General features: G+C 39.8%; 1 pseudogene; it reads left to right on the top strand.

The window, feature by feature from the left end:
* LOC149443999 (large ribosomal subunit protein eL20 pseudogene) overlaps positions 1-10,277 on the top strand; it is a 171,953-nt pseudogene extending 161,676 nt beyond the window's left edge.
* Positions 10,278-12,274: the final 1,997 nt, after the last annotated feature.

The following is a 12,274-nucleotide window of genomic DNA, read 5'->3' as shown; positions in this document are numbered from 1 at the left end:
CAAAATGGCAAGGACTCAGCCAACAATCAGCTCCAGGAAGATCAAAGAAGGTGTAAAGTTACCTGTGAGTACTGTTACAATTAGAAGACGCCTATGTGAAGCCAAGCAATCTGCAAGAAGCCCCCGCAAAGTCCCACTGTTGAAAAAAAGACATGTGCTGAAGAGGTTACAATTTGCCAAAGAGCACATTGACTGGCCTAAAGAGAAATGGCGCAACATTTTGTGGACTGATGAAAGCAAGATTGTTCTTTTTGGGTCTAGTGGCCGGAGACAGTTTGTCAGACGACCCCCAAACACTGAATTCAAGCCACAGTACACTGTGAAGACAGTGAAGCGTGGTGGTGCAAGCATAATGATATGGGGATGTTTCTCATACTACGGTGTTGGGCCTATTTATCGCATACCAGGGATCATGAATTAGTTTGAATACATCAGAATACTTGAAGAGGTCATGCTGCCTTCTGCTGAAGAGGAAATGCCCTTGAAATGGGTGTTCCAACAAGACAACGACCCCAAACACACCAGTAAACGTGCAACATCTTGGTTCCAGACCAACAAGATTGACGTTATGGAGTGGCCAGCCCAATCCCCGGATCTTAATCCAATAGAAAACTTGTGGAGTAACATCAAAAATGCAGTTTCTGAGGCAAAACCAAGAAATAGAGAACTGTGGAATGTAGTCCAATCATCCTGGGCTGGAATACCTGTTCACAGGTGCCAGAAGTTGGTTGACTCCATGCAACACAGATGTACAGCAGTTCTCAGAAACAGTGCTTATACAACAAAATATTCATTAAGTGATTCAAAGGAAAGCAAAATCTTCAAATATTTTTCAATTTATATAGTGAATGTTTGAGTTTGTAAAGAATACAAACACTGCTATTTTTTTGAACAGTCTAATATTCATTTTTTTTCAATTTTTTTAGAGGAACAACACAAATTTGATATATTTTTCTTCATGTTTTGATTTGGAATAGAATGTGTAGTGTTCCCAATGCATTTGTGTGTATGGAAATAAAAGCTATTAGAAGGATTTTGAGCTTTTATTCACTTTTTTCAACACACTGCTATTATTTTGAACACAACTGTATATATATATATATATATATATATATATAATTATATTCACCTTAAGACTGCCCACAGTATTTTTACAGTGGGCCAGCAGCATGGGCAGGCTCAGCAGCGTATAAATGTGTTGCCTCACACACGTGCACCCCCTGGGGCATGCAGAGTGCCGCTCCCATAACCACTGTGCCTGCCGGACTCAGCAGAATACAGTTCCCAGTATCCGGCCACTCTGAGCTGCTGGGGGATCCTGTGCAATCACATGATCACAATGTGTACACAGCTGTTATGAATGAGTTTCATTCACAACATCTGTGCTTTCTGTAGAGGTGCAGTGATTGGGCCACAGCTTCATATGGTACCTAGGAAAATCACAGCACCCTGTACCATCTGACTAGCTGTAGCCAATCACAGCATGTCACCAGAAAGCAAGCTGTCATGAATGGAAACCCATTCAGCTCAAACAATTGCTGTTAGTGTTCAGCATTGTAACAGCAATCACAGTGTAAAGAAAAAAAATCCATGATCACCCCAGAGTAGTAAAGTGTCACTATAGTGACACTGAACTGCTTTGATGATAGTATTAAAAAAAAATAGTTAAAAAAAAGAGAAAAAATGTAAAATAAAAAAAGAAAGGAAAAAGTTAAAAAAATGTAATTTTTGTTTTCTAAATACTGTCATCAGTCAGTAGCCCTGATCACCGCCACACCAGTCATATGATAACGCTGTACTGCACTTTTGACAGTATATAAAAAAAAGATTGTGAAAAAAATGTTTTTATTTAAAGGATAAGTTCACCTTTGGGAACATGTGACATGTTCCACCCGTTTTTAGGGTGGAACATGTAACATGTTCCCATAGTTGCAGTCGTGCCCTGCCCCCCCCCCCAAAGATAATATGGGGAGAAGTCTCCCTGTACTATCTGTCAGATTTGAAAACAGCATGGCCGTGCCATTCATTCACGGACTTCTGTGAATGAATGAACTGCAAGTCTCGACAGACTTAGTGGCTGTGACCTTGTAGTTTTCAATGAACTACCACAGTGCTGTGGAGTGCCGTTTTAGTTCATTCAAGCTTTCTGTCAGAATATCTGCTTGCTTCTACATCCTGTACAGCAAGCAGATAATCTGACAGGTCTGCAGGAGACCTGCATAGCATCAGCCATCTACTGATCACTGGTGCACTGCTTTCCAGGCTCCTTTGGACAAAAATAATAAATGCACATTTTTTTTTACGTGCATAAAAGTGTGCATTTATTATTTTTGTTCAAAAGGTGAACTTATCCTTTAATTTCTTCATTTGCCAAAACATTGTGAAAAAAAATTACAACTTCAAAAAACTCGCCATGCCTCTTACGTAATACCTTGGACTGTCTTCTTTTCAAAAATTGCTCCTTTGGAGGGTATTTGTACTGCCCTAGCAGTTTAAGGGCCTCAAAAATCAAGTCGTCAATACATCAGGATTGAACAATTTTCATATATACCAAAGTTTGTAGAAGCTATAGCTTTAATGCAAACCAATTGAGATACACTTATTGGGATTTTTTTTATCAAGGACATGTAGCAGAATAAATTTTGGCCTAATTATGTGAATACATTTCATTTTATTGGATATGTTTTATAACAGAAAGTAGAAAATATTGTTTTTTCAAAGTTTTTGGTCTTTTTTTGTTTATATTGCAAAAAATAAAAAAGCAAGTGGTGATCAAATAACACCAAAAGACAGCACTATCAGTATGAAAAACTTATCTAAATGTCATTTGCATACAGTGTTGCATGACCACATAATTGCCAGTTAAAGTAGCACACTGCTGAATAGCAATAAAAACATACATATATATACACACACACGCGCACACACACAGTGCTCCAAAAATTAAAGGAATACTTTGGTATAGCATCAAGTCAATTAAACTCCTGGGATATTGATCTGGTCAGTTAAGTAGAAGAGGGGGTTGTTAATCAGTTGCAGCTGCTTTGGTGTTAATTAAATTAATAACAGGTTCACTAGATGGGCAACAATGAGACAACCCCCAAAACAGGAATGGTTTTACAGGTGGAGGCCACTGACATTTTTTACCTAATCATCTTTTCTGACTGTTCTTCACTAGTTTTGAATGAGGAATGAGGTAATACCTGGACCCTACAGAGGTTGCACAGGCAGTCCAACTCCTCCAGGATGGCACATCAATACGCGCCATTGCCAGAACGTTTGCTGTGTCTCCCAGAACAGTCTCAAGAGCGTGGAGGAGATTCCAGGAGACAGGCAGTTACTCTAGGAGAGCTGGACAGGGTCATAGAAGGTCCTTAACCCATCAGCAGGACCGGTATCTGCTCCTTTGTGCAAGGAGGAACAGGATGAGCCCTGCCAGAGCCCTACAAAATGACTTCCAGCAGGCCAAACAATCAGAAACAGACTTCATGAGGGTGGCCTGAGGGCCCGACGTCCTCTAGTGGGCCCTGTGCTCACTGCCTGGCACCATAGAGCTCGATTGGCATTTGCCATTGAACACCAGAATTGGCAGGTCCGCCACTGGCGCCCTGTGCTTTTTACAGATGAGAGCAGATTCACCCTGAGCACATGTGCTAGATGTGAAAGGGTCTGGAGAAGCTGTGGAGAATGTTATGCTGCCTGTAACATCTTTCAGCATAACCATTGCGGTGGTGGGTCAGTGATGGTCTGGGGAGGCATATTCATGGAGGGACACACAGACCTCTACAGGCTAGACAATGGCACCCTGACTGCCATTAGGTATCGGGATGAACTCCTTGGACCCATTGTTAGACCCTACGCTGGTGCAGTCCTGGGTTCCTCCTGGTGCACAACAATGCCCAGCCTCGTGTGGTGAGAGTATGCAGGCAGTTCCTGGAGGATGAAGGAATTGATACCATTGAATGGCCCCCCACACTCACCTGACCTAAATCCAGTAGAGCACCTCTGGGATATCATGTTTTGCTCCATCCGACGCCACCAGGTTGCACCTCAGACTGTACAGGAGCTCAGTGATGCCCTGGTCCAGGTCTGGGAGGAAATACCCCAGGACACCATCCATCGTCTCATTAGGAGGCATGCATACAACCATGTGGGGGCCATACAAACTACTGAACTACTGAGTAGCATTTTGAGTTGCTGCAATGAAATTTCAGCAAAATGGTCTAGCCTGCTGCATCATTTTTTCACTTTTTTTTTTTGGGGGGGGGGGTTGATAATATTAACCTCTGTAGGTTTATCATTTTCATTTCCATCAAACAATGGGGCATCCTTACATTCCTAACACATTACCCAGTCTATATCAGTATAGCTATCAAGCATGATATTTTTCCCGATTGAGATCTGTTTTCAGTGTTCCTTTAATTTTGTGAGCCTTGTATATGTGTATATATATATATATATATATATATATATATATATATATAAAATTTATTTTTTTTATTATTATTTATATATATTTTTTTTTCACATTTATTTTCATGTGTAAATTTCAGCTTGAGCTATTAAGTTCTGTAAACTGGATTGTAAAAGACAAGAAAAAGGAGATACACAAAAACGTCAAAATTAGCCTAAAGCTTCACTTGTTGTCCGAATACAATAATAAATCACATTTATATATAATATTTTTATTATTTTACCTGCACATAACTCTTTTTTACAGAAATTAATAAAAAAAACATGAATATTAACAAAATTAAACAGAGTGAATGTTTTTTTAATGCTGACTATCAAAAAATAACATGTACAAAACTATTGTGCATTCCCTTTTAAAGTATACTTATAACTAGAAACGTTTCTCTTAATCACTCAGTTCCAAACCACAAGATTATAGACGTACCCTACATCATGGCAAAACTCGGTTGAAAAAAAATAAGAAGGGCACTGAGTTCAGATTTTGTTCCAGCCAAGTTCAGAAAACGGCTGTCCTGCTGTGTTTATACATGAGAAATACCCTGGTATTAATCTGTGATGATTCTCTCCCATGCTGTTTACTTAACCTTTCACTACTACAAAGGCTAAAGATTAAGGGGTAAATTTACTAAATTTGTCATCTTGTGTCATTCGAAAGTTTGCCATTCAGCTTAATATTGACTTGAATTGCCACCTGGAAGTGCCATAGTGCTCGACAAATATGAACATCGATGACAGGTCACGCTTAGTATGCACTATATTCAGTTGACACTTAATGCTTCAGCTTTATTAAACCATTTTAAAACTCAACAACAAATCCACTCACAAGAGCCACGGGAGTACAACTTAATGCTCAACTGAACTTCCAGTTTAAATCAGCCAAATACATTCCAGGTGCATCAAAACAAAGTTCAAAGTCCTAAGTCTCTTCCAGACAGACAACAGGGCTTACCGCCCCCTGAAACATGATCTGAGGTGAATCATGTTTCAGATGGTGGTAGAGCAGTGTCTCACACGCGTTCAGGAGGCACTACTGCCGTACTGCCACCTGATTTTTTTTCTTTTACACTTTTCCTTTTTTTTATTTCTGAGAAGCAATGTTACATTGCAGAATGATGCCTCAATTTTGAGCCAAGGGTTTGGCTTGCTGTTGCAATGCTTTCCCACTGGTCTCAGTGGGCGAGTTTGACAGGTAGTGTTGCCTGCCAAACTCTACAGCCCAAGTTAAAGAGGAGTTCCACTCAACCTATCAAAAAATAAAAGTCAGCAGCTATAAAAACTGTAGCTGCTGACCTTTAAAAAACAGCCACTTACCTGTCCCTCGGTCCCTCTGTCCCGCAGCTCGTTTCACCAGCCATCCTGTATTCCAGGAGGCCGGCATCTTCAGTGTGGGCACCCGGCTGTGATAGCTTGCGCTTCGTGAATGGTCCTGTAGTCTTCTGGGACCTGTCACGTGTGCCAAAAGACTACAGGGAGGGAGGACACCTACCGCCTTCCGATCACCACCGGAAATGGGAGCGGGTACCTGTCAAATTTAGGTACCCGCTCCCCAAAGATGCCAATCCTTAATGGGGAGCGGGGGAACAGTCCCTAAAGCAGAACTTCCTCTTTTGGGTGGAGCTCCACTTTATAAATGCTGCGACCACGAAGCAAAGCATCGTGGCTGCGGCATGTGCACGTTTCTGTCAGGCTATAATGTTAGCATAGCGTTTGTGTGAGTAGCAAGGGGGCGTATCAACACCCAACTCAACTTTTTACTGTCCCCCAGCTGCCTATGTGAAAAAGCCCCTAACAGTTTGTTTACTTTAGAAAGAAAGCCTAAGTAGAAAAGCATGACCTTTGTGCCAGCATGCTGCAGATTAGGACCCTTGCTCTCTTTTGTGAAACCAGTGGTCTCTCTGTAGAGATCACACACACTGCTCATACCTATAGTTCTTCAATCAGTAGGGATCAAAAAGTTTGCTGATTGAACGGTTATTGCTCCAGGTTTAATGGAGCTCTGCAAAGAGACTACTGCCTTCACACTCCACACAGAGCAATGGTCCCTCCCCGCAGCATGGTGGCAGGGGACAAAGGATTTGGCTGTTTCATAAAAAAAAAAAAACCTGTAGAACATTTTTAATGCATCTGATATAAATTGGGATGATTTAAATTGAAATCGTAAATGGAGTTTAGAGCAAAACTACAGTGGGGAAAATAATTATTTGATTCCCTGAAGATTTTGTAAGTTTTGCCCACTTACAAAGAAATGAAGGGTCTATCATTTTTTATTTTTAGGTGTATTTTAAAGGATACAGACAGAAATATATATCAACCAAAAATTGAAAAAAAACCACTATACAAATGTTACAAATTAAGTTGTTGTTCAGTGAGTAAAATAAGATATATATATATATATATATATATATATATATATATATATATATATATAATGTCTGGCTCCCACAGACTGGCTATGTGCTCATGTAGTAAACAGATTAGTCTTGCCGAAAAAAAAGAAGGTGCCCCTAATGACAACTCATTATGTGTATAAAAGACACCTGTCCACAGAATCTCTTTCTTGGGCACCACCATGGGCAAGACCAAAAAGCTGTCAAAGGATGTCAGGTACAAGAGTGTAGACCTACACAAGGCTGGAATGGGATACAAGACCATCAGCAAGAAGCTTGGTGAGAAGGAGACAACTGTTGGAGCGATTATTCGCAAATGGAAGAAATACAAAATAACCATCAATCACCCTCAGTCTGAAGCTCCATGCAAGATTTCGCATCATGGGGTAAGGATGATCATGAGAAAAGTGATTGATCAGCCCAGAACTACAGGGGAGGTGCTTGTGAATGATCACAAGGCAGTTGGGATCATAGTCACCAAACAAACCACTGGTAACACAATAAGTTACCATGGATTGAAATCCTGCAGCACCCACAAGGTCCCCCTCCTCAAAAAGGCACATATACAGGCCCATCTGAAGCTTGACAATGAACATCTAAATGATTCAGAGAAGGATTGGGAGAAAGTGCTGTGGTCAGATGAGACCAAAATTGAGCTCTTTGGCATTAACTTGACTGGCCATGTTTGGAGGAAGAAAAATTCTGACTATGACCCTAAGAACACCATCCCTACAGTCAAGCACGGAGGGAGGTGGAAACATTATGCTTTGGGGCTGTTTCTCTGCTAAAGGTACAGGACGACTTTGCTGCATTGAGGAACCAATGGACGGGGCCATGTATTGTAAAATCTTGGATGAGAACCTTTTTCCCTCAGCCAGAACACTGAAGATGGGTCGTGGATGGGTCTTCCAGCATGACAATGACCCAAAACATACCACCAAGGCAACAAATGAGTGGCTCAAGTAGAAGCACATTAAAGTCACGGAGTGGTCTAGCCAATCTCCAGACCTTAATCCTATAGAAAATGTATGGAGGCAGCTGAAACTTTGAGTTGTCAAGCGACAGCCAAGAAACCTGAAGATCTGTAAACAGGAGTGGACCAAAATCCCTCCTGAGATGTGTGCAAACATGGTAACCAACTACAAAAAACATCTTACCTCTGTGTTTGCCAACAAGGGTTTCTCCATCAAGTACTAAGTCATGTTTAGCTTGGAGATCAAATACTTATTTTACTCACTGAACTCAAACTCAATTTATAACATTTGTATCATGTGTTTTTTCTAGATTTATGGATGATATTCTTTCTCTATCATTTAAAATACACCTATGATAAAAATTATAGACCCTTCATTTCTTCACAAGTCGACAAACTTACAAAATATGCAGGGGATCAAATTATTTTCCCCACTGTATAAGCAGAGATATAAGGGTTGATTTACTAAAGACAAAAAGGCTGGTCACTTTTCTGGGGGAGTTGTACTTTGCAAGGGAATTTGCCCCAGAGCTTAGTGAATGTGGAAAGGTTTCACTTAAGAGAATAGATGTGATTTGATTATGGAAATCATCAGAGCTTCACCCCATTCACTAATCTCTGGGTCAAATTCAAAAGCAAACAGTCTATTTGCCTTTGGTAAATCAAACCCATAACCTCCATCAGAATTTTATTGTTGTCTCTTCCCAATGGAACAGATCCTCCAGTGGAGCCTTCTGTGGATGAACGGGACTTGGCAGCTTTTTACACGTTGGTCCAGCGGCTTCTGTCAGATCTCCCACACACAGATTCCCCTGGCGTTCCCGTTGTGTGTAGCTGCTCTTTCTCTCTCCATGGCCAGGTGATCCATTGAGCTATCCTTTCAGGAATCTTTTCTGCACACTCGTAAGAACAATATATTTATGGTAGTGGACATCCATTGTTTTCAATAACGTGACCCATTTATCTTTTTGGAACTTTGGCTTTTATGTTTGGGCTTCTTGCAAAATTTGTATACATTCTGTGGTGGATTACTAGCAGATTCTTGGGGACATTGGGCTAGCTGCTCTTAGCGACTGGCGCCCTTGTCTACATAAGAAATATATGAATTGCAACAGACTAATTGTGTTATTTATGGATGTTTAATTGTTTCATAAATTTAATTTAATTGATTCATGGTTATTGTTACTTTGTAATTTTTTATCATTTTTTTTTTACTATTATTTAATTTTTTTAAATCAATATTTTTTTGTTTCGTTTTTGTGTTTTCTTTTTTTTATTTAGTTTTTTTGGTTGTTTATTATCTATTTTTCATTTATTTTTAGTTTTTATTTGTCAATATTTTTTTCTTTTTTCTATTATTTTCATGAATTTTTTGTTTCTTGGTTAGTTTTGCCTTTTTTTTTGTGATTGTTTTCTTGCACTGTTTTTCTTTCATTTCTTTTTATACATGTGCAGTAGTGAGTCATCCTGCAACTACAAACTGCAACTATAAGTGTATTACTGTGAGAGTCACCATTGGAAAAAGAAAACAGGGGCCTTTCACACAGGGCACTGTGCTTCATTCAGCAGGGGATCTGTCAACAGACCGGGAACGTGATGTCAATGGATTCGGTTTGCATCAGGCTACCTCCAATCTGTCACATTTAGGTTCAGAAAAATGAAAAAGGATGTGGTCTTTTTCCATTTTTTTTTCTTTCCAGACCTGGACAAACTCAGAGGTAGACAGATGTACATGGGCACAAATCCGAGCTGCATGGTGCTTTCGATCAGGTCTGCCTGAAAATCTGACATATGCGGGTTATGAGACCCTAGCATACAAAGTGGAGCAGTCTACCTTCTGCTTAGGCAGTTGTTCCACCTCTTTACTGTATGCAAATTTGCACAACCAACCATGTTGCAAAGTCTTGTTTTTGGTACTTTGTCTCTCAAATGAAAAAGATGAAGGCATCTGGAGAGATTGTGTACTGCAGGCAAGTTTTTGAGAAATCTCCACTGAAAGTGAAGAACTTTGGCATCTGGCTATGACATGGCTGCCATAGTAGAACCCAGAACACAGAGAGTTTAGAGATTTGACCACAGCTGGTGCTGTGTCACCGTGCTACCACAACATGAGTGCAAGCCATCATCCTTGTGTCCAGGCATTCAGATCATGAAGACTGAGGTGATTCCTGCCAACAAGTGTCGCAGACCTACTGTCAAGCAGTTCCACAACTCAAAGATCAAATTCCCTCTGGGAGGGGTTCTGCATCCCCAGTACATGCCCCGCTTCACCACCAAGAAACCAAACACCTTCTTTTAAGCAAGTCAAAAACTTGTTCAAGTCAAATAACATTTTTTGTGAAAAAATAAAAAAAACCTGACAGATGGACTGGATCAGAAAGCCTTTCAGAAAGGGACTTTAGAAAAAAAGAAAACAAATAAAGTCATTACATCTAATGCCAGTATGCTGCAAAATATTACATTTTTTGGGGGAGGGTTTAAATGCACTTTAATGTTCATCTGTGTTCCTTTACATTCTGTATCCACAAAATAATGCTCTAAGCATGTCAACAATAAAAGCAATGACACAAAATGAGACTGTTCTTTTATTTGTGGTACAAGGGAGAACTTTGGATTACAATGTTGACTGGAGGATTCATACACTGAAAGATTAAAACCTTGGTAATATGATTATACAAACCAGCACTTATCAGTCCCTATTTGAAAGGCAGCAAATAATATGATTACATACACCTCATTTTTTTATCATGCTCCTTTGAACATTGTATGCCAAGGAATGCATAACACAAGGCAGGACAGCAAGGATCATCGTTGATATGCACAGGGGCGAAAAGGGATGATAGGTTTCTTAATCTCTTTAAATATCTTAATCCTGAAGATGTTCGTTCTTTGAAGCTGACTTGAAGAAGGTATATCAATGTTATATAAGAAGCAGAACACGCCCAAGCACCTGAAATAATAAGAAATGGGCTGCAAGATGAATTTGTTGACTTTGGACGGTTTTAAAAGAAACCAAAACCTTAATTCCTTCAGAAAGAAGGAATCAATTCAAAACAACTTACTTTGACCACTAAAAAAAGAAACGGTTATTTCCTAAAGCACCAGTATTTGTTTACATGGGTTCTTCTACGTAGCAGAGGGTTTAGTGATAGAATAGTGGCCTCATTAAAGAGTTAATGTCCTTCAGCAAAAGTCAAGAGACTTCAGATGTTGCTGCCTTTATTTTGCTTCTGAAAACATCGACATCTAATGGAATATCTATTGTTCAACAAGGGAATATTCTTGGTATTTGCTCTTGGAAAAAGTCAGCGGGGGCCATTTTTCAGAAGAAACTGATTTGGAGCAAGCAGATTATATGGCAGTATATTGAAGTATGAGTTGTACTGCATTGGCTACATACAGTGGGGATCGAAAGTTTGGGCACCCCAGCTAAAAATTTGTTATAATGTGCATAAAGAAGCCAAGGAAAGATGGAAAAATCTCCAAAAGGCATCAAATTACAGATTAGACATTCTTATAATATGTCAACAAAAGTTAGATTTTATTTCCATCATTTACACTTTCAAAATAACAGAAAACAAAAAAATGGCGTCTGCAAAAGTTTGGGCACCCTGCAGAGTTAATATCTTGTACTGCCCCCTTTGGCAAGTATCACAGCTTGTAAATGCTTTTTGTAGCCAGCCAAGAGTCTTTCAATTCTTGTTTGAGGTATCTTTGCCCATTCTTCCTTAGAAAAGTCTTCCAGTTCTTTGAGATTTCTGGGCTGTCTGTCACGCACTGCTCTTTTAAGGTCTATTCATAGATTTTCAATTATGTTGAGGTCAGGAGATTGTGAAGGCCATGGCAAAACCTTCAGTTTACGCCTCTTGATGTAATCCCCAGTGGATTTCGAGGTGTGTTTAGGATCATTATCCATTTGTAGAAGCCATCCTCTCTTTAACTTCAGCTTTTTCACAGATGGCATCAAGTTACCATCCAAAATTTGCTGAAATTTTATTGAATCCATTTTTCCTTCTACTCGTGAGATGTTCCCTGTGCCACTGGCTGCAACACAACCCCAAAGCATGATTGATCCAACCCCATGCTTAACAGTTGGACAGAGGTTCTTTTCATTAAATTCTGTGCCCCTTCTTCTCCACATGTACCTTTGCTCATTCCGGCCAAAACGTTCAATTTTAACCTCATTGGTCCACAGAACTTGTTTCCAAAATGCATCAGGCTTGTCTATATGTTCATTTGCAAAGTTCAAACGATGATTTTTGTGGTGAGGACGTAGAAGAGGTTTTCTTCTGATGACTCTTCCATGAAGACCATATTTGTACAAGTATCTCTTTATAGTGGAATAGTGTACCACAACTCCATGGTCTGCCAGATCTTTCTGGATGGATCGTGCAGTCAAACGTGGGTTTTGAATTGTTTTTCTCACAATCCTGCGAGCTGT

Source organism: Staurois parvus, unplaced genomic scaffold, assembly GCF_062004578.1.
Source record: "Staurois parvus isolate SC_StPar_1 unplaced genomic scaffold, SC_StPar_1.0 ptg000818l, whole genome shotgun sequence".
Classification (NCBI taxonomy): Eukaryota; Metazoa; Chordata; class Amphibia; order Anura; family Ranidae; genus Staurois; species Staurois parvus.
This window is presented reverse-complemented; position numbering and strand designations above follow the sequence as displayed.